We start from the raw sequence: 23,419 nt of genomic DNA on the forward strand, positions 1-23,419 counted from the left end.
TACAAAAGCACTTTATACCTGCCAAAAGCACTACTATTAAAGTCATTTACATTGGATTGCTAAACAAAAGCAGTTATGTCATCAAAAGCTCATTTAGATTCCTGTAACTGCATCTAAACAAGAGCATTGATGGTGTAGAAATGTTGCCAGAAAACCATATCTCTACCTGACACTGCTACATAGACAACAATTTCCTAAGTAGACCTGGACAGAAAGAATATGACTCGTGTGTGCACGTGTGTGTGTGTATCTCCATGTATATATGTATGTATCAACTTTTCTGTTGGAAAAGCAAGGATTACCAAGTTGCTTTTCCTTCTGATCTCAAAAATGTAATTTAATTTTTTTTTCTTTCCATGGAAAAAGGTCAAAAAGACACTTTGCTTTCAGTTCACCTGACTTAATCCATCTAGAATTTAATCATTCAGGATCCTTCTATTATTCAAGAGAAAGCAAGAAGCACTTCCAGGAGTAAGTCACCTGTCATTTGTCTTAGGAAGGCATAAAATATGCCTTTGGAAGTGTCTATGTCTCCCCATTAGGTATAGAAGGGACCCGGATAACTAACTTACACTGGATAATTAACCTTTTAATGGCCAACATTAGGTGTGATGTGGCTCCTTCCAACTAACTTTCTAAATAATTCAAAGGATATAAAGAGTAAAGAAAACCTTGAGCTGATGCCAGGCAAACTCCTCGCTGCACTGGTGGGAGCCCTGCCAGCATGCTGCGGTGCACTGAGTAGGCAGTGGCAAGAGCCCAGTCAGGCTGTGGCAAGTGGCAAGGTCTGCGTCTGCCCCAGGCTGCTGGGCACGTGTTGGGGGCTTCGCACTCTCTGCTGCAGAGGGTGGTGGGGACCCGTGCCCCGCTCTTCGGCATTCAGTCCTTGTTATAATACCTAGTGCTTTTGCTTGTTGCTTTTTGCATGAAGGAGCCCACCTCTGCAAGCCTCCAGTCGTTCCTCTAAAGCAATCAAGTAGTTGGTAGCTTCTGTATCCTTTGGTGGGACAAGCTTCCTTCTGAAGTCACTGAAAATCTAATTATTCTTGAAAACGCTTTATCTCCAGCAGTGGATCTGGCAACCACTAGAGGTTGTCTGCATGCCTTGGGTCACACTGGGCCTCTCTATTAACGAGCAAAAGAACATTTGAGTGTTTGGTCTCTGTTTCATTTATTGATTTGAAGTCTATGCTGCTCTGTACTTTCTCACAAGGTGTGACAGTCACTCATGAATGACTTCTATATCTTCTTGTGGCAGAAACTGTGTGGCTCCTCATTTTGTGAGCTTAAAAGCCTTTGCAGCAAGATGCTTTACATTTCTTTGTGCCATGGCTGTGAACATTGTGAATTTAGGAACATTTTTTTCAAAAGCCAGGGCACATGTGAACTCCATAGAGGTTAGTTATAAAGGTACAATGTTTGTTTCTCCATTCACTGAATGGAATTGTATGGCTCTGCATCCTCGTGGGATTTTATGTTGGTTGATTTTTAGCAGAGATTTCACAAACTCCTGATAACTTTTTCTACTACTTTAGTTTTAGAGTTTGGAAATTATTTTGTTTTGTTTTGTCATTTCTTGATAGAAGACCCATGGCTCAGAAAATGAAAGGAACAGCACAACTGATGAACAGAAAATTTATGAACAGAAAATCAGCCCAAGCTCTTTTAATCAACTGATGATGAAATTATCTGTGAATGTGTTTTTTCACTGTTTAACCAGTAGTTTTATATAAGGCTCAATAATATTCATCATAGAAAATCTTTTCTGTTCCCCCCTGTCAGCTGCTAAATAAATTACCAGGGAATAATTTTTTCATCCTTCAGACAGAGCTGTATTGCACAGATTCTGTTTCCATCAGATAGTCCATTTTGTAGCTTTGTAAGCAGGCAAAGTGTGTGTTTTTGAAGTTTGAAAGAAGCTGATCCCATGTTTTTGGTTTAAGTGCCTCTGTAGGTTCACAAAGATGCCCTTACTTCTGCATGTCATTTCTCCACCTTCCTCAAAAAATTAAATATAGAAATAATTGACAGTTCTGGAAGAACAGACTGCCAGGCTCTGCAATACTGTCATACTCTTAAAGACCTGAGAAAGGTTCTTAATGAAAACTGCTGGTTTGCTGCAGTCAGGATCAGGACTGGCTCAGAGCTTCTGAAAATTGGAGGCAAAACTCAAATTTTCTGCCAGCGCAATGAGACAAAACCAAGTTCCTTTGTCCTCTTCTGCAGGTGGTGAAATTAAGTGTGGTGCTGGAAGCCAGATGTATACTCCAGGTGCTGACCTCTCTGCCTCTCTCTTAGACTTCAGCAGCAAGGACGGTGGGTGTCTGGCAAACAACAGTCTTCTCCTTTTCTCCACATCTGCTGAGTTCATGTGCAAACCCCAGAAGATAATGTCATCATCTGAGGCACAAGGAAATGAGGGTTAATAGAACCAGCCTCTGTCCTTTCCTCTCAACTTCACTGGGTTATTTTACATCTCTTCTTGTAGCAGCATGAAGGAGTTGAGTCAGAGGCAAACAAAAACTGTGCTGGACACCCAGAAACTAAAACTTGGGTGTCCACTGCTGGTTTCCAGGAGCTTGGTCTCAATCAAAGCTGCTGAAGGATGGTGATGGGGCTGCTGCTGCTGAGGCAAGCCACAAGCAGTGACTGCTGCTGCTGGGAGACCCAGGAGATGATTGTCCATTGCTCAAGGCCATATTTAGGGAATAATTTCCTATATGTAAACCTTGTGGGTGATCAGCAAATGAAAGAAGTATTCCGTGAGCTTGTTGTATGTTATGTATACATGCCATGAATTATGCTTTGGTTTCTATGCCTAATCCTAAAACAAACTTGTTTCATCCACATTTGCTCTGCAGTGCTGGCTCTGGAGTGCAATTGCAAAGTAACTAATATTTATAATAATTTGCCCTATTTACTTCCTATTACAATGTGGAAAGCTAATCTCCTTTCATTTCTGACCTGAGTTAATATTCAACACCCCTTTTTTTTAAAGCAGAGAGCTGAATTTTCATCATGAATTACAAAGGCAGAAAATCTATTTCTTTAGGAAAGTCTGTTCTAAAAAGGTAGTCTTCTAAGTCTTCTAAGACTTAGCAAGCTAAGTCTTCACAATGGAAACTTTCAGTATCTTTATAAAAAGAAGTGCACAAAAACAATATTTCGTTTCTAAAATGCACACTATAGATATATATATAGTGGAGAATCGATGAAAATACTTTCAAAGAAATGTTGCTTGACAAACATACTACATTAGCCACAGCCTTTGTGAAATCTCTGCATTGTAATATTTTGACAAAACAGGCTTTGAGGCACAACACATTATACTTCTGTCAGCGGTCAGAAATCTGAATAAACGGCAAAGAATTACATATTTCAAGTGAATGAATACTTGAAACAAGTTCTTAGCTTTCAACTCCTGGCTGTTTGATATTCAGCCATAACTGCCTAGTAACTAATAACACAAAAACAAATTGTAGCGAAAAGCTATGGAGCTGCACAGGATTCTGGGTATGTACCCATAACTGGCTATTTTGGATCATCTGAAAAAAAATGTATAGCCTCACTTTTTGCATGTTCTGTGAAATATTATATACCTGCATTGTTCTCTTTATATATGAAGTTAATTATAGTAATAGTGACATTAAATTACTTAGGCTTCTTTTTTTAAGGTATATGGGGTGCATATGATAAAAGCAGCGTACTGTGTGTTCATTCACAAGGTGGCAGGTATCCATACGCTATTCAAGGCCAAAACAGGGATGATACTTTTGGATGTTAATTCTTGTCCTTAACAAGCCTGTATCTTTTATCCAAGGGGAATATATTGACCTTAACTGCACAAGTAAAACTCAAGTGGTTCGTTCATGTCACCAGAATTCCAAGATAAATGTTATAACAGGGATCAGCCACCATGTATTATATATCTACAGACAGTGAACATTTTTCTCCCACTGTTCTTCAGGACTGAGACTTCTTTAGGTGACAGTTATGGAAAATCTGAAGTGCCTGGAATGTGCAAAAATAGAAAGTTCTGAATGCGTTTAATAAAACTTTAATTTGTGAGTTATGTCAGTGTAGAAATAACTACTGATGGGTGAAAGGTGCATCAGTTCAGACAAAGTTCTATATCTGAACTTTTTAAAGAATTTAGTCTTGTCATGTAGGCTGTACATCATTTTCATTCCTCCTGCCTGCCCTCATTTTTCTGTGTTTTTTATGCCCAAATTGACCTGCTTGTGTGCAACAAATCTAAACATATCTTCTTTCTTCCTAATGTTTCAAATGGCTTATCTTTTATGCCAATGTGTTCTGGGGGAGTAATGTGTTTGTTTAGCCTTTTTCCTTTTTTCTTTCCCCCTGTGGACTTTGGCAAGGGTGTTCTGTACAGAACTCATGCCTTTCTTGGACTTCATTGTTATATTTTTTAGGTGCTTGTTCCCCAAGCTGAGAAGCTTTAAAGACCTCAAGCCAGCTCAGCAGATGTTGTTTCATCAGATGAACTCCAGCACAGATTGTGTAAGTGTGTTGAGTAGTGTTTAGAAATGCAACCTTGCTTTACCCCTTCCTCCCATCCACACTTTCGAACAAAACATTTGGTCTTTTAGCTAAAATTTAGGAGTCATTGTTTGAATTAATTCTTACTACACAGGAGGTGCCATGAAGACTTCAGCATGTGCAATGTCCTAGTAGCTGAAGAACTGCAATTTTCTCCCAGTCGAGGGAAGGCCTTAAAACTAGTGTCACCTGGTTGATAAACTTCTTAACTGAAACTTCCATTTAGCTATATGTATGCAGTTTGGTTTACCTCGGACAGAAGTTCTGGTTTGTTTTAATTTCTTCACTGATGTAGAGAACTTTCTCTTTCTGTTAAGGATTTTATCACATGGGTTCTGCAGACTTGCCAGGACTCAGCAAAATCTTCCTGCAGATTTGGGCTTCTGTTTCTGTCTCAGTGGGGAAATCATGTGAATCTGTAATCAACCACAAGTCTTGATGACCAGTGTAGGGCTCTTACACGTTTGTGAGGCTTAAACAAAAAGGTTTCATATTAATAAGTGCTCTATGGTTCATGTTGTTCCCTCATTTCTCTCAGAGGTGCACGTATCAATGGCCAATATGTAGAGATAAGCAGAACCAATTATTGGTGAGCAGAGATCAGCAAGTGAGTACTGACAGGTAAAAAAGGGGAGTATTGTTATAGCAATTGCAAAGGCAATTGGTAATGGAACTGGCTGAAGAGCTAGAATTTAGTCGTGTATCCATTTTAATGATGTCATTAAAATAGGCATTTCTGAATTTTTTTCTTGATAATGCAGTGCTGTTATATACTTTTTTTAAATGTTATTTACCTTTAGAGGTTCTGCAAGGAAAGGGATTGTGACTAGATCACTTGTAAGTAAAAGCAAAAGGTACTGTTATTTTTAACCTCAGTGGGAAACATTCCCTTGTTATTTCTTCAAGCTGTGATTGAAGAGCAAAAGAAAGAGCTGCCATTTTCTAAAAGAGCATTGTATTAGCTCTGGTGACAGCAGCAAACCACCTTTTAAAAGATCATTTTTCTTCCTGTTGGACCTGATTTTGATGTTTGCTCTAGTGTAAATCAGGAGTAACTACAGAAGCCAGTGCATTTGCACTGAATATGAAAGTAGAACAAGTGAGATCAGAACTGTGTTTGCTGGGTGTGGTACACTCCTGTAGCCTCTGGTACTATGTATTTCTTGTCATATTTTATTGTAAACGATCAAAATAAATGTGCAGACAGTGGAGTTCCACCTGTTCAAAATCACATCTGTCTCAGATCATGAGTGACTCAATAAGTATTGAATTCTTCAGTCATCTCTGCTAATTCTACCTTAAGAAAAATTATATTAGCTCTTTAAATCTCCTGAAAAATCACTGGACTTATTCTAGAATCCAGGAAAAAAAATCCATGCTAGCACAGGTGTGGCCTGGCATAACTCCTAGGATGTAAAAGAAAGTACAGCAATATGACAGGATGTGCTGATTTGAAAAAGTTAAAAATGAAAGCAGTAAGCAGGAAGTCAAATTTTGCAAGGTGACTGACAAGATATGGGAAGTACACGTCTGCTGGCAGACACAAAAAATGAGAATTGACACCCTGGTGAAGCCAGCATAGTAGGAGGTGTGAGAGAAAAGGCAGCCCTCAGAAAAGGAGGCTGAGGAAGCATTGGAATGAGTGCATCTGAGAAGGTGGTTAAAATGTGGATATTGGTGCTGCTTTGGCAGACAGATGAAGATTGTTTGCACAGTTATTTAAAACTAGGTGATGTGAGGAGGAGGCAAAGAATAAGAAAGAAGAGACGCTGATTAGCCCTGAGGAGTGGAATTTTTTTTTATTTTTTTCCCTAGAACAGGTGCTAGCAGTAAGTGCCTCTGAACTTAAAGGTAGCTGAAGTCAGGAACATCCAGAGATTTGCCTTCCTCTTGCAGCTACAAAACTGTGAAACTTGTCATGGTATGTTATGTTGTGGACATGGACTTTCAAATCATTTTACAGACGCTACTGAACAACTCTTTTACAGCTGTAGTTTCTCAAGTCTAGTACAGGAAACAATATAGGAACATGCAATTTGGAAGAGGATCCATGTCCCATTTTTTGTTTCCCAAGTTACTGGGCTCTTTCTGCTCCCACTTGCCTATCTTGCTAACCTGTGGCAGTCAGTTAGTTTAGAAATGTGTGTGAAAAAAGAGCAAATGCAGTATAAGAGTGAGGGGGAGAGAGACAGAAGGCAGGGAATCTTTTTATAGTTCAGGAGGAGAGAAATATAAAACAGGGAAATACATGGAACAATAAAGCTATAATACATTCTTGATGCATCATGTCAAGGAAAAAATAACTAATTAAAAGTCAAACCTTCAAATCTTCTTACTGCTTCAAGAGACTGAGCCGGGGCTAAGTGGCACAAATGAATTAAAGCTATTTGTATAAAAAGTACATCTTGATTTTTAAAAAAAGTAACTGGCAAGGAAAAGGGACAGCTTAGGGATATACTTGAACTTTTATAACATTTTTGGAGTATTACTTGATTATTTTTCCCCATTTATGATTGACTGATGATGGGAGAAACTCTCAAGAGAGAAACTTTTATGATTTTTTAGATTCTTAAGGTGGGCCTGATAAAAACAGTAACCCTGTAACTATCTCTGTGATTGTTCAGATTGTCTACTGTTGATGTGTTCAAAATTTGTCCCTGGATAATTATCTTTTGCTCTGATTTCCCTTTGTTTCTTTGCCATCTTAGCTTATGGACTTGATGAACATGATGGTCAAGGAACTGCACCATGCTTTGGGCAGTTTGCACCACATTACTGGCAGTAAGAAAGATTTCCCAGGGATAATACTGAATCAAAGCAAATTGTTCTGACATTTCTGTTCTTCTCAGTCCAGTACTTTTGGTGGAGTGGATTAGGCTCTTTTTATTCCATCCCTATTTCTGAATCTGCTTCTGGTGTCTGCAAGAATCTGTCATAACTAATGACAGTCCAAACAATTCTTCTAGCTACACTGAGAGTTTCCCAGTACATAATTGCTTTAGGATTAAGATTAGCAGAGCACACAAGCATTTTTGTCCCATTTCAAGGACGGATGTGTTGAATATAAACTGCCTGTAGGGCTTCCCCTTTCGAAATGGCAGCATGGTCTATATACCGATGGTCTGGATCTATGTTTGTTTGAAAGTTTTTTCTCTTTATTTTTCGTTAAAGCCTGATGACCTGTTGTTAATTTCTGCAATCCTTACTGCTTTGATCACTCACAAGGGAAGCCCTCGGGCAAGAAAGAAAATGATAAAGCTGGATGGTTAGGGTATTTTGAAACCTGGACTTCTGAGCAGTGTTCCTCTACAGATGGTGCCCTTAGAAAACCTTAGCGGGATTTTCACATGTGCAGGTGTGTGCACTTGTGAATGTGTTTGTGATCTACCAGGTCATATAGAAAGTAACAAAGTAAATTGTGAAATATTACAGAATATTTTAAGATGCTGTGAATCTTTTTTTAGATATTCCTGGCAACGTAGGGAACTACTGTACAAGAAAAACAAACTTTGGTGAGTGACATTAGTGAACATGTGGGTAGTGATGTGGATCTTGATGTGAAGGTTTAAAGATTGATTTATACTTAAGATTTATGTAAATATTATCTGTGTTTTTCAATGGAATAAGAAATCTTCCTTCTCAAACTACAATTTACAAGATCAAGATTTAAAAAAACCTATTTCCTTCATATTTGCAATACAGCAGGCTATTCTCCTCTAAGATCATTGCCCACAGAAGTCCAGTGCTTCATCAAATTCATAGCACAAACACTAAAATAATTAGAGTTTGCAAATCTTCTTTTGAAAGCAATGTTGAAAGCAGGTATTTCACCTGGGAAAATTGTTAAGAATTTGAGGAACTAACTTTTCTCAAAAGCAGTCGTAACCTTTGAAATGTTAGTGAGGTTCATATCTAAGAGGCTTTTAAAAAGTGGGGTGAGGGTGGGCTGTGTATTCAAAGCAGTCTTCGGGACTGAATGTTCTGAATTTCCTCTTATGTTTCCTCTTTGCACAGATTACTGTTGACAAATTGTGAAAAAGCAACAGATTGACTCACAGGTATAGAGCAATATATGTCTCGATGCTCTGCTGCCAAAGGTGAGTTATATTTTTTTAATGGATAGTTTTCATTTCAAGCATTTTTATCCTCCAGATTCAGTGTGGGGTATGTTTTTAGCAACTAGAGATGAATGCTGAAAATAAAGAACACGCTTGTCAATAGCAGTACTCTAACTAGCTCATCCTATTAACTCCCTTCCTTCAGTACTGACACCTTGCTTATCTTTGAGGGGACTAAAGAGCAACAGAGGCAGGATGAGAGTCAGAGATGAATCTGAATGCTTGCCCTCAGGCCATTGGTCCCAAAACACAATGCCAGACTTTATAACAATATGCTTCCTATGAATAATGAACAGGTCTGGCTTTATGAAAAATACCTCTATTCAAAAAACAATTTAAAAAAATGACAGAATAACCCTTATTCACTGCAGTCTGCCAGCCAAGAAAGCAAAAAGACAGGAGCACAATATAAAGTTCTATTTGCTGACAACTAAATCAAAAAATGTCATCCCACTGGGCACACAAATACATGGTTTGGAGAAAAATATACAGGTGAGGACTGTACACTATATCCTGTTCCTTCCCACAAAGAGAGCTGACTCCATTTAAGGGCCTCATCTTTGTGAGTTACTAGTACTGTGGGCAGAAATGGTGAAATGATGCAAAGTACTGTTTATGTGCTCCACCTCCATTTCAAACAGTGGTTAGCTCCTGTGGCTGAAATGGCTTATTTAGAAAGCATTTCTGCTCCTTCACTGCATGGGTGGGTATACAGACCCTTTTAGAGCAAATACTCATTGTTTTGCATTAACAATAGGTTGTCTATGTGATAACTGTGAGGATAAAAAAAAATACCCAGAACTTTACTGAAGCCCTGTCAGATAGTTGTGATAAACTTTGTGGGTTCTAATCTTCGACTGAGGGCTCTCTAAGGAGGTCTTATAAGTAATCTTTGCAGAATTAACACAGAAACCTCCAAATCTGAAAGCACAACTGTCTGGGCCAGACAGTTTGAATTAGAGGATCAGTGTGGAAGCATGGTGGTTGTTAGAGACTTTACATAGTGTGATGGGTCTAAATCTAGGGATGCAGAGGCAGGCTCTATGAGTTCTGTATCTCTGGCATACACATAGACCATTTATACCAAATAGCTTTTGATTTCATACACAAATTTTGCAGATAGTCCTGCCTGTAACAGGAACCCTTGCTTTCTGTGAACATTCACATCAGCTACACGTGTAAGGTGTGAAGTTGAAAGCATTGGTATCATTCATTTGTTTACCAAAAAAAAAAAAAAAAAAAAAAAAAAGGAGGGGGCAGCATGTGTAAGGGGAGGCTGGGTATCAGTAAGACATTAAAATAATATGGAAGCTAAAAACTTTTGTATGTCTGAATGCAGCCCCTGAAAAGACATTTCCAGAGAAGAATGAATGAAAATACACATGAAATCCATGTAAATATTCGTTATGCTGTAGTTAGCACAGCACTAACGGTCAAAGAAAATTAGGGGTGCATATACTTTATTTTTGCTCATACTTCCATGCCCGTGATTTCCCAGAACTACATATGGGGTAGTGGAGAAATGAAAGGACTGCTTTGTTTTCTGCTGCAGGTTTCTTCTTCATTTTCTGGACATTTTTTTTTTCAGTTGACCAAGATTTTTTATGAGATTGTTGGCATTCCTGTTGACTTTAGTTGATGCTGATATGAAATGCTTCAGAAATCAGTTTTAATCCAAACCCAAGCTATTGATTCTGAAAGCATTAGCTCAAAAGAGAACAAGCTTAGCCAAAATCATGTGGCACTAAAGCCTGAATTGAGAAGTGTATCTGCTCAGTGACCTCTCACTCTTCAAGAGCTTACAGCCTTGGTTTCCTGCCTAACTATTTCACATTACAAGTTATGGCTAAAATTGTTATTTTCTTAATAGAATATTGTTGAAAACTAAGTGTCTTGCCTGACTGTTATGTCCAGGGAAGCATGAAAACTGTAATAATAAAAAGATTTGCTTTTACACTCTTTACATTTACTGTTTTGAAATCCAATTATAAAAATGGACAGTGCTAAAATGTAAACAAATATTAAATTATTTGCAGTACCTTGTCCAGCTTCAGTGACAAATGACTTTTTTTTTAAAGTATAATTTCACAGCCTTGGAAAGCTTTACTTCAGTAGGAAAGCATAAATACTGAGTAAGTGCTTGTGATACAGAAGATTAAACTGGCTTCTGAAAAAGCTCACCTCTGTTTCTGCAATTGCTCCAACACATATATCTTAACAGAATTTGAGCAGCAGCCACAGCACAGAGAAGAACTGTGATTTGAGAGTAGCAGATTGGCAGTACCATTAGGCAAAAAAGGAAGACTCTTCTGTCTGGAGTGAGATCCCGTCCTTGGTCTTCTGAACAACCTTGTTCATATATAACTAAATGGAGCAAATTTTGGGATCTCTGAATTTGGCTTGGCTTGGATCTCTGAGTTTGATATAGTCTTTTCCTTCTGTCCTTCCCAGTCCTGAGGTGACTAAGACCTGCAACTGGCAGTCCTTCTCACTCAAACAGCTCTCTTACCTACCCACAGGAAGCCCTTTGCAGTTTGGTGGCATATGTAGCATATCTTTTGCCTGCAGGATTCATGTTGTTTGATTCCCTCCCCTCCATGCAGAAACATTATGCGTACACACTTGTTTTCTTCTGATGTTGTTCATGGACTGTACTGAAGATGATAGCATCTTTCCACCTGTTGGGAGGAGCACTTTTGCTTTTCACAAGGTTTCTTGTAGATTCTTCTCTGAAGAACCCTATCAGGGCACAACCCTAAACAAGAAAAAGGGAAATATGGAGTTATTGTGAAACAGCATCCTTTTCTTACTGGCTTGAATGACTCGTAGACTTACAGAACAAATTCAAGAACTAATGCCAACACCTGGCAATAGATAAAGGGTGAGAACAGACTAGTAAAAACAAAGACAGCCAAGTTTAGACACAGGATCTAACTCAGCAGGAACACATCTAGGCAGTCTTTAGGCAGAAACTGCAATGTAGCATTACATTAAAGGCAAACAAAAATCTGCTAGAACTGTTAAGTAATGGATTTTTCAGTCTAGTGGCCAAACTTAAGGATGGGGTGGGTCGGTGTGTGTGTGTGTGGGGGGGGGGGGGGGGGAGGGTTTGAAGAAAAGGCTCGTGTTGACTCAAAATGGAAGGTTGTGAGATTTTTTGTTTTGTTTTGTTTTTGGTAAAGCAAAGACCTGAGGAATACGTTTCTGTTCAGTTCCAAAACATATGATACAAAACCCAGATAGACAGTAACCTTTTCAAGGTATTTAAACCTTTTTAAAAATGAGGTCAGTTTCAAAACAGATGTGCTGGTTTTTGTTTGTTTTTTAAATGTTAAAATGCTTCAATTTCCCCCCCTTCCTTCCTGCTTGAAAGTACTTATCAAGTCTGATCAAATTTGTGAATCAGAGTACATTAAAGGGCAGAAAATTAAAAAGAACCCCTGCATTTTTAGATAAATTTACCGAATAAATAGATCAGCCTATTTATACCCAGTTTCTTTTATGTATACATCATTTTCTGCAGAAAATTAGATGATGCATTACAGTTAAAACTCATCAAACATTTCTGTCAAGAAATTTTTCTTAAAAAATAATTTCATAAAAAAATTCTGCTGACCTTGTAATGATTTGGATTTTCCATTAAAAACATACCTAAAGGACCTCTTCCCTCAAAAAGACTGCTCTTTTTCAGACTGCATGAAATATCTTTAAGAATGCAACCATGAATTTGCTTCCTTTCTTCCTTTAAACATGAGCCTTCACAGACTAAATTTCTGTGTGTATAATTATATGCATACATGCTAACAGGGAATGTTTTGTAATATTACGGCCCTAAAATTTAAGAAACAACATATGCATTCTTGCCTATGCAGTCTTTTGTGAGGGGCAGATATTTGCAGTCATGAAAAGATTAAGGTTCACATTAAGATTCCAGTAAATGGTTGTTCTCTAAGTAGTTTGTTAATAAGGGCACAGAGGCTCTTGCAGCCAGCCTAAGTTTCTTGCTCTGTCCATGGATCCCAAACTCGTCATAGGTGCTCTGCAAGTTTCCATGTTTTCCTAGCAGAGATTATATGTTGCCACTCTGGCAGCAGTATGAACTTGGCCTAATGAGGTTAATATGTTTTCTTATTATTTCTGATGCATTGAGAAAGAACAAGTAACAAGGAAAGCAAAATCTTTAATCAGCTTAGAAGTCTTGAGATATTTTCTGCCGCTGCACTGAAAAAAGCTCTGAGACCATCTTGGGTGGAGGGAGGGAGGGCACCAGCATTCTTTACAGAAAATGTTAGTGCTACAGGGAGAGCGGTTCTTCTTACTATAGGGCCCTATAACTGTTTGGTGCTTGCCTCTGGGCATTTGTCTTAGAACTAGGAGACTGCAGGGAAGGAGAAGGCATGATGCAGCAGCTCGGCTCTGATGACTGATTTAGTCTCCATTTGCAGTCAGCCGTTGGCAGACCTTTAATAACAACGTAATGTTGTTGTGAGACAAGGGCTTCCACCTTGGGACTCTTCAACTTCCTATTCTTGTGTCTTTACACTGGCAGAACAGTCTTTTCTAACTATTCTGCCTTTTGGATGTCTCATCTGATATTTGTAATAATTTGTGTCACTTGGACATATTTTTGCCATTACCTCTGAAAAATAAATACAGCCTTTTGGGGGTTTGTTTTCTTTAGATACATTTTCAACCCTTTAGAAATGTGTTGGAAGGCAGGGGAAAGCTGCACCTGTGTTGGTGTAGTGAAGTTCAAGTCTTATATGTCGGGAAATTTGAAAGAAGGATATAATCTGTAACTTTTGTGTATGGGGAATTTGGAAGATGAAAAGATGATTTCTTTCAACATTAAATGTAATTCATTAAAATATTTCTTCTCAAAGCTCTTATTTTCCCTTTAGCTGTTGAGCTGAAAAGCCTTTCTCCAAGGTCCAGCAGAGGGATCAAAACAATATACAAATAAATAGAAATAAATCAGAAGAAATAGAGCTTTTTAGTAGCCTGGAATTTCATATCAAATGAGTTTGGCAGGGGCTTGAGCAAACTGAATTGCTATTATGAGACAGAGTGAGGATTTTTAGTCTTTTTTGTTTTTAGTTCTGGCTTGAATATAGTCTAGTTTCTTATGCAGTAAAAAGAGTTGACTTTTTTTTTTCTTGGCAAGGAAAATATTACTAGGTTACAGCAAAAACAAAAAGGAAAGAAATGATGAGCAAGCAACCTTATATTGGTTATGATAAAGTTTGTATGGCATTTCTGTCTTGTATATTTAACTGTATCAAGTCTGTATCAAAGTCTGTGGAGATGTCCTACAGTATACTCAGCTATTGCTTTTGTGAGAGAGGAAAAAAGCAGAGGTCATTGTTGTTATTTTAAATAATTTGAAAATGTCATATACACTGTGTGCTAAGTGGCTGAACTTTAGGTTGATTTACATTAGCATTATGCAGGATTATTTTTCGTTATAAAAATCAAAGACCAATTTAAAATTGGTCTTGGAACACTTTTCAACCTGGCCTCCACTTAAACCACGTGTTTTTGTAAAATAAATCACTTAATTTGGAGAGACATTAATTATTTCTAAAACCTGCATCTCACTGTTGTGAACCAATATGCATCACACACCTTTGAGATGAATTTCTACAGAGCACTGGAGTAAATATGCCAACCTTTGAAAGTTAAATACACATGGATCTAGGTGAAAGCCAATCACAGAGGTCCTCATCTGGCAGATACCTATGTACTTAACTATACGCACATGAATATTAACAATGAAGTTAACTGGATTATTTATGTAAAATTAAGGACATATGCTGAGGCCCGTATGTGTCATTTCCTTCTCACTAAAGACCTGAAAATAAATAATAATGAACTCTGTTCTGTAGAGTTTTGCAAAGAAGTTTGCATGTAGGCAGGTGCTTAATTTCTAAGGTCTGCAGAGTCAAAGTATTTGTGTCTCTAAAATGTAAACATGTGCAGAAGACTTGGCAGAATCAGCCCTAAGTGCCTAAGCATATGTATTTATAGCATCAAACCACACTGTTTTTTTCAGAATAAAGCCATTATTTGAGTGACTTTTTAAGCTGAAAAGACTTTGGGAAATTGGAATGGCTATGAAGTTCCAAGCATAATTAAAAGAAAAATATTCTTGTACCAGCTTCCTCTTAATTTTAATTGTATTACACCTCATTTTTAATTCAAATGAGCCAAACTCATCCCTGGCTGTAAATCCGTAGAGTGTTTATTTTCACTCATATTTTCTCCCAAGAAATGTATTATTAACACATCATATTTGAGCCTTTGTTTATTGCAGATAAGTCCTTTTTTCATTCAGTGATAATTTCACATTCAGATAGTGTATACATTAGCAATATGATTTAATTCTCCAGTTTATTTATGTTCGAAAGGCTAATGCTTTCCAAACCACAGTTTAAGGGTGCATGTAGCAAGACAAATTACAGGTTCCCAACAGAGCCACATTGCGTAAATTGTGAGCTTGCATTGACATGCAAAGAACTTTCAAAACTGTCATAAGTTATGTGTTGTGGGGCAGGACAAGAATAGGGTAACAAGCAAATCAAGTGAAAAAGGAATTTGCCCAGCAGGAATTCCCTACAGAGCAGGTAGAATTGCAAGTCTTGTGAAAATCACTGCAAAGAGAATGGAAACACAGACTGTTGTTATTTAGCCTCCTAGCTTCTCTCTTGTTCAAAGAAGACATTCCATAAACTTTCTATTTTAGTGGAAGATTGTGGTGCTTATGTCTCTGCCATGAATTAGGTGATCTATAGCTGTATCACATCAAGAGCAATTCAGCTCCTTTCTGCTGATGCAGACAACACTCAGCGTAGAGATTTCATTTATATCTAGCAAAGGTGCTACTAGTATGCTACTAAGGATTTCTGTGAAAGTAGCATGTGAACGTTTCTGGTGAACCAGCTTTTCTGGGTGGGCACAGAGAAAATTCCATTAAGATTCTTCACTACAAATATTTATTGGGTCCTTAAAAAAAAATCTGGGCCAATCCTACCTCTGTGAGGCATCATGTAAATGCAAGAGATTTTTGTCATCAACTGGGATTATATAAAAGTGATTCTGGCTAACTGTCAGTATAGAAATGGGGTTGACTTCTGTAACATGAGCTAGACTATGGCAAACTTTTCTTGGCTTGAAGGATGTATTGTTAATACATGGTAGTAGAGGACCGTGGTCCAATTCATAGGCTGAGTAGCAGTTTCAGGAATTTCTAAACATAAACTGTCTCAGGTATAACCTTCCATTCCTTTCTGAACCTTATTTTAAGAGATCCTTGAAAGCCTGTGCGAGTGTATGTGGGCACATCAGTGCACTCGTCTCAAGCTGATTCGGATTTTCTAGTACCCTGTGAGACCACTTGCATTCTGCACCTTCTTATCCACTTAGATAAGCTTGGTAGGATGTTAGTTCATTGACTGTGATCTTATCACTTCTTGATCAAAACAATTCATACTACGTAATGTCAGTTGCTTTTACAAGAAGTGAAAATGGTGATGGCCAGCAACACTTGGAAGCTGATAATTACTGCACAGAAGAACTAGTAGAGGAGAGCAGGACATTATCCAGAAATTTCATTTGAACTTTAACATGAATTTGTTCCAACTCCATTCATTCCTTATTGACTCATTCTTCCTGTGAAAACTTGGGCAGTTGATCCTGAATGACATCGGAATGGAACTGGATGTCTTATGCACATTTTTGAGAAGGTTGTGGTCAAAGGAACATTTTTGTTGGCTTTCCGAAAATTGTCAAGGACCAGAATAGCAATGGCAGGTACGCACCTCACCTATTTAACTGCTTCAGAAAAAACACAAGAAAATGAAACATTGGGCACCTCTCTATATCCTTGAGTGCCAAAACACATCTGACTATAGCCATAAACAATTGGATTGTTTTTGTAGAAATGATTCTACATGGTGAAAGACACATTCATGTATCTGGTGCAGTTGCAGAATGGAGACAAGATGATGCAACTTCTCTCATCTGTAACAGCAAATACTTATATCTCAGCATAGATTTTCAGAAAGCGTCTTTGAGATCAAAGCACAGTCTAAAATTTCTGGTTTTGTATGCACTGCTTGAAATTCTGATCACACCTGGATCATACAATTTTAGTCTACATTTGTTGAAGAAATTAATTATTTTGCTTTGCTCCACCACATAATAGATATTGGCCTTCAAAGGAATATTTCTTTCTTACAGACTTGCTGGGGATTGAAAACATGGTTTTTTATGGTTCTTATTGTCACTTCTCATTCAATGGTCAACTGAAACTGAGGTGAGCCATGGTAAGGGTCTAAGCTGGATAAAACCATAAGGTCATTTTGTTTTCTCTAGCTTAAATATGAGACTGAATTGATTGATTCTCTTCCCTGATGCTAGATTTCTCTTGCGGGGAGGGAAACAGGGGAAGTGAGGTTTCTTCACTTTCCTCTTATTGTAGGTAAAATGACTCTTCCTGGTTTGTTTCTACCAGGTACTACTGCACAATTTTTACTTCCTTTTTATCACATTATCCCAACTTTAACATTAGTGCTCTCCATTATCTTTTGCAGGTTGAATTTAGTTGGATCTTTAAAAGGGAGAGGAATTGATACGTTTCTCAAAAAGCTCACTTTTGTGTGCATCATATCATCTTCTCTTGTGATGAGTCTACAGCCTAATCTTAACTGAAAGATACTGCCTGGGCTTTCCCATTCAGTGTCTTTATTACAGACTTTATATAGCTACTGCAGAACCACAGCTTTTTATCAGTTTAGTAAGTGTAGTTTCAACTAGTTTGTCTTGTCCTTGCCTTTCAATTAAATGTGGTCTGTACTGGAACTTTTTCAAGAAAAATTCTACCATTTTGGAAATGCTTCCTGTTATGAGTCACCCATAATATACACACCTCCACACAAAGAACTATCTCTGTATACTTAATTATCTCACACCACATTAAAGTGCCCAGCTTTGGAATGAGGGGAAAAAAAAATCCAGAATGAAAATAAAACAACATGCCCCTGAACTGTGGACTCCAAAGAGAAATGTTACTTGCTTTTTCACATCTTCCTATTCTGAATCGTGGAAGTGCTCATTGATTTATTTTTATTACTCTCCCTCTTTCTTGAACGTGGACTCTCATATCTATATTTGCAGAGTTCTGAGTATATTTTAAGAGTTCCAGAGTATATTTTAAAAGCTTCTTTGGCTCTTTCTGCTGAGCTCTTTCTCACTTCCTTGTCTCATCAAAGTGTCTGAAAGTAAATGTATTAACCCTTTGTTGCCAACAGTTCATCTGTTTGTCAGTAACCTTAAATTCATTCTCTTTCTTCATGAGGAAAATTGAATAGAGACTTATTTCAATCAAGTTTTCAGTAATTATGTCACTTAAACACACAGATAACTTCTAATGTGAAGATTCTTAGAGCAGTTACACAGGGAATACTTCGGGTGGTACTGAATAGCCTTATAGTGATTTAAATATTAGTTTTTCATCTACAAGAGGGAATAATAATGGACTTGAAAGAAAGATGCAGGAGTCAGTAGAAAGACTGGTGTCTAATGAGGAACCCACTAATCTTGGGATGAATCCCAAGAATTCCAGGTCAATGTATTTGCATTTCCTTATGATGTACATCAGATTATTTTCCCTGTAATTTCTACCTTGTTCCTCAGACACACAAGAAATGGTTAGAATCATCCAGCTTGTACCTAGCATGTAGTACAGGTTGTTTCCAGCCATCTCCTGAGCAATTACACATTTAGTCGCAAGAGTTCATGTCTGACCATGTTGGAGGAAGGGACTGCTGACATAATGCCAATACAGGAGCTCAGGTGGAGCCATTGCCTCACCTGCAGTGAGGCACTTGCTGGAGCATGAGGTAGTTTGCTGTCAGACCATCAAGAAAGCAGGACTTTTTGGGGAGGAGGGGATGATTTTCTATTCTGCAGAGAGGGAACTGAGCTCCTGCCACCCCCCCATACCCACATGTGCATGTGCCAGGGAAGAGCAAAGTAAATGATGATGTCATGAGCCCAGATTTAGAGGCATAGGATAGATGATCATATATTTGGTATCTGAAGGAGTCCTATAGTGAAGTATTGACAGTGAAAAGCCACACAGCTTAGACTGGTGGAACTTAGCAAGTCCACTAGTCCTCTTAATTTGCTCAGGTTGGATACTGTGGATGTTGAAAGTTCAGCTTACAGTTCAGTACTCCTGGAGAAGATACTCAGTGACTATATCCTATTGTACATGACAAAAAACTCCTCCGTATTTCTCTTATTTAGCAATGCAGTTCTTAAAATGTGTTGTCAGTAGCCTTCTGCTGATAGATTCCAGCCAATTGTAGGTGTTCAGAATTTGTTTTTAAAAGCACTAGATCAGGCTCTCTTTCTGTAAAACATCTAGTGCATTATGCTATTTTCCTTAAACAGTAGGAGCACGGAGGTAGCACCTTTTGCTGGTTTGCAAAGTGGAAGCTTCTTGCCTGTGTAGCATTTAGCATACTCAGAAACAGGTGCATCCAAAATAGACATGGGGATCTAATAGAATGATGTCATTTGAAGCTTCTTTGAACTAGTGAATTCAAGTGGAAGAAAACCAGCAGTGTTTAAGACAGTTTTAACCATAAACAGGGCAAAAGGGAAAATGAAAATATTAGGAAGGAAGCAAGAGGAGGGATGGGCTTTGCAGTAGATTTCAAGTGAGGTGAAATGACATGTAGTGACAGGAGCTGTAAATCAGAATCCTACATCATAAGGAAGGGAATACACTGTTTATTTCTGAGAAACCTAAGGAGATTCTAGCCAATGCCAAGTCTTAAATATCACAAGTACCTTTCTGAAATATATGTGTGCATCCATATTCCTAAGTGAAGTTGCTGCATCACCAGAAGCCACAGGGGATTGGTCCTATGTCCACAGAAGTCAAGGAAATAATATGTGTTGACTTAAAATGGAATCAAGCATTTCCGAATCATTTCTGCTCTGGTTTACGATAAACTAGTTGTGGCGATACTTGCAATATATTGAAGTGAGGTTTTGGAAATGTTCAGCAAACTATTTTAAACCCTCCAAGTGAATAATTGCATTTCAGACTTGATGTCTGTCTGTATGGGGAGGTTGTTATGCAGTGAGCTGGGGCAGTGCTTACTGCCCTCACTAACTCCCTGTGTAGGTGCTCCTAATGCACATGAAGTGCAGCGACATGGGAAGTCCCCATGAAGGCCTGTAGCAACCTCACTTCCATCCTGCCTGACTGCAGTCATTTCCTAGCATTGATTCTCCCTGCCCAAGGAGGTACACAGCCCATGCAGCCACGTAGAACCTGCTGCCCCACCGGTGTCGTTTCAGCTCACACAAAGTACAGTTTGGCTTGCATGGGGATGTGATTATCCTTTAAATTCACCTGTCAGATGTTTTGCTTTGAGGACTCTCCTAAGTTTGCTGCTCTTTCTGTCCCTGTGTTTCAGATTCCTGCCATGGGCTTGTAGATACTGTATTGCGGTAAATTTTAATAGATGAATGCATGATTGTTATACATTTTGCTTTTACATTAAAATATTTGGGATACACAGCACTCCTAAAAACTAGCTTTGCTCCATCTTCCTTCATCCTGGATCTTTTGGTGATGTTATTTTTGAGATAGGAGATGCTAATCCCTTTGTTGAGATCAGCCATATGCTCTTTTCCTCTGATTGTAATTGCTTTCTTTTTATAAATTGCCACGGTATTATTGAATGCACATTGGTAAGGGGATTTGCACTTTGGCTGGCAGGGAAAATGTTATAGGTGTGAACTGTGCTGTATAATAATCTTCATAAGAGCTGGATGAAATTTTTTTTGTCAGTTTTTCATCAAAAATGTACTTCTATTGAAGTTGAAATGTTAGAAGAAATGTATTGATCCTGACAAACTGACAGGAAAAAGTAGAACCACCAGGTTTTGACAACACTGATTTATTCTTCTTTATTTGAAATTTTAATATCAACTATTGCTATACTTAATGTCATATGCACATATAATTTGCATTTAACCTTGTATTCATCTTGTTTCAATCTCTCTGTCTGCTGTAAGGCAGGCTTTGCTAAAACTTAGCCATTTCTAACAGAAGTTGCCTAACCGATTCTTAAAGATCTCAGGTCCATTACCTCCACAAGCAATCTATTCTAGTGGGGGTTTTTTGTTTGTTTGTTCTTTTCCAATCTAGAGCAAAAATAAATGTGCAATGTTGAAATTCATGGCAGAATAGAGATTTTAACTGTGGACTAGCTCCAGTTTACTGTCCTGCTATTCTGGGCAGTGATCACTTCAGGTTGTACAAGCTAAGTAGAGTTGGGTCTAGTGTCTAAAAATGTCTGGTTTTTCAGGGAGACTCAAAAAAAAAATGGTAAGCAGACTTTAGTTTGTGGAGTTCTTCCATGTTAAAATTAAGCTCATTTTCCTATTTGGTTAAAATTATTACTAAAGTGTCATCAAAATGTTACCAGACATTCCGAAGTGTGAACTAGTATTGAATTATTTGCTGGCTTTCTGCAATGGGGTAAAAATTTAACTAGGCATTTCAGAAATCTCTGGCACTTCCCTGCCATCAAGAATCCTTTCCAATTGCATTCCATCATCTTCTGCTTGAATCTGGTTTAGGCCTCATTTCCCTGTCCTTATTGTTTGTGCTTCTGCCTTGCACAACAACCCCAAGATGATTCTTCTGGGAAATCAGTGAAATTATGTTTTGTTTTGTTTTTCCTCCCCCATTAATGAAAAGTTTTCATTCGAAAAACAGTATCCATCCAAGCCTAGACTTGTACAGTTGCAGCTCTAGGGAATCTGGTGCTGAATTGGCCTTGCAAACTGATGGCCCCTGTGGCTCTGGAGGTGTGCTCAAGCCTCCACAAAGGGAGCACATGAATGAATGTAAACTTGTGACTTAATGAAATTCCTCCCTGTAGGTTAAGTTCAGAGTCTCCAGTCAGACATCAGAAATACTGATCTGAAAATTTAGGAGTATAGGCATGAAAGAAGAATATTAGTCACACTATGCTGCTACTGTTTACTTATTTCCCATTGGGGCAAGATTGCAGAAGACCTCTTTGATGTGCCAGTTGGCCCATGTGCACGTATAGACAAACTTACTGTGGGGTAAGAGCATAGACATGGGCATTATTACAAAATATATGTTGCATTCCAAGTTTGTGGCATAACCAATTCCTTCATAATTTGTTGTGTGTCAATCAGTCATAACAGCCGGGGTCAAAATGGTTTCTAATGGGCTTCTCTGGTTGCATCTATTTGCACTGGAAATTAAGCCCATTTCATTACTTTATACAGTCTAAGGTAAATTAGTGCGACTCTGATTACATTTAAAATACATGATGTTGTAGTTATCTTGTAAGTTTAAAAATACAGGCATACTGTCAACCTAAATGCTAATCTTCTGCAGTCTAGTTGGTATTTCTTTCTGAGGCAAAGTATTTAATGTCATACAAGCATTGTGTTGGTAGTTCTCTACTGTTATATCTAATTAGATCAATTGCAAACTGTATGTCAATTAAATCTGGATTGGATAGTCCTCTTTTGAGGACTCTTACAGGACACATGCATACACCCATCATTTTAAACAGGGCAGACAGTGGTTACACATAAAGACTTGAAAATAAATTAGATAAGTGATGTCAGAATGAAATTCACCAAAAGCAAAAGATTGTGTATTTATTTAAACATATCCAGCTACAGAGAAAAAAAAATCTAATATGTGTTGATTTCTTTCTAATAAACATTTTTCATTTTCAAAGGCATGCATGTAGTAGCAGACACCATTTTGTGTTTTCTTATGGAAAACAACTAATGTTTTTAAAGCTGTTGAAAAACTATAGACTATATTTAAAGACAGAATTAATGCACCTCCAGCACAGCTTTGGGAACATCAAATAGCATTTATTAAGAGGGAAAGGATAAACACAAAGCCAGATTTCTCATTCTGCAGGCATTAACTGATCGTGTTGGGAAAACAGAACTTTTGAACATGAGATGGAGAAAACAGTTATATTTGTGTTTTCAAAATAGCTAAAATTGGCTTACTTGTCCTGACTAAATACTTTTGTTTTGGAAAAGTTGAGTAAATTAATCTAGGTTGTTTCAGAGAAAGCATCTCTCTTCCAGTTGCTGATGAAGAATGATGAAGACAATTGTTTTGACTTCATCATTTGCCTTTTTAGATTATAAATCATAGTAAATCAAAATGACCTGGCAGTTGTATATTCAGTTTGAATACATGAAGGGGAGATAAAACACTGCAATGAGGTCAAAACAAAAAGTCATTTTGACTGATCTGAAATGAAACCATTCTAGGAAAAGGTAGCCAGAAACCTCAAATGTTCTTTTTTCAAATGAACAAAATAAAACTAAATTTCTTTGAACTTTTCTGTTATAGCAGTTCTAACTGCATATATTCTGCTTTTTATGGCTGGATATTAACATTATGAATATTTCTGTTTTATTTGACAGTATTAGGAGAAAGCTACAGAGCTGATCAGACAATATCGATGATTAAATACTGTATATTCATAAATACATTCTTTTGTGTGTTAAATTTTTACACAGAGATATTCACTAACATTTTAATGTAAGAAACCAAAATGCAAAAGTTGAAATGATACGTTACTGTGGATTTTTTAAAGTATTTTTCTTTCAGGTAATTTCTAAACTTGTGCATCTGTTCTGAT

General features: G+C 37.8%; 1 long non-coding RNA gene across 1 annotated transcript in view; it reads left to right on the plus strand.

Moving 5' to 3' along the window:
* LOC135330133 (uncharacterized) overlaps positions 1-23,419 on the plus strand; it is a 102,824-nt gene that overhangs the window by 34,855 nt on the left and 44,550 nt on the right. Inside the window, exons 3-6 of the long non-coding RNA XR_010391943.1 lie at positions 2,227-2,316; positions 4,434-4,521; positions 8,025-8,072; positions 8,575-8,657. This is a non-coding gene — a long non-coding RNA (uncharacterized LOC135330133). The remainder of the gene's footprint in view (positions 1-2,226; positions 2,317-4,433; positions 4,522-8,024; positions 8,073-8,574; positions 8,658-23,419) is intronic.

This window comes from Dromaius novaehollandiae, chromosome 1 (genome assembly GCF_036370855.1).
Source record: "Dromaius novaehollandiae isolate bDroNov1 chromosome 1, bDroNov1.hap1, whole genome shotgun sequence".
Taxonomy (NCBI): Eukaryota; Metazoa; Chordata; class Aves; order Casuariiformes; family Dromaiidae; genus Dromaius; species Dromaius novaehollandiae.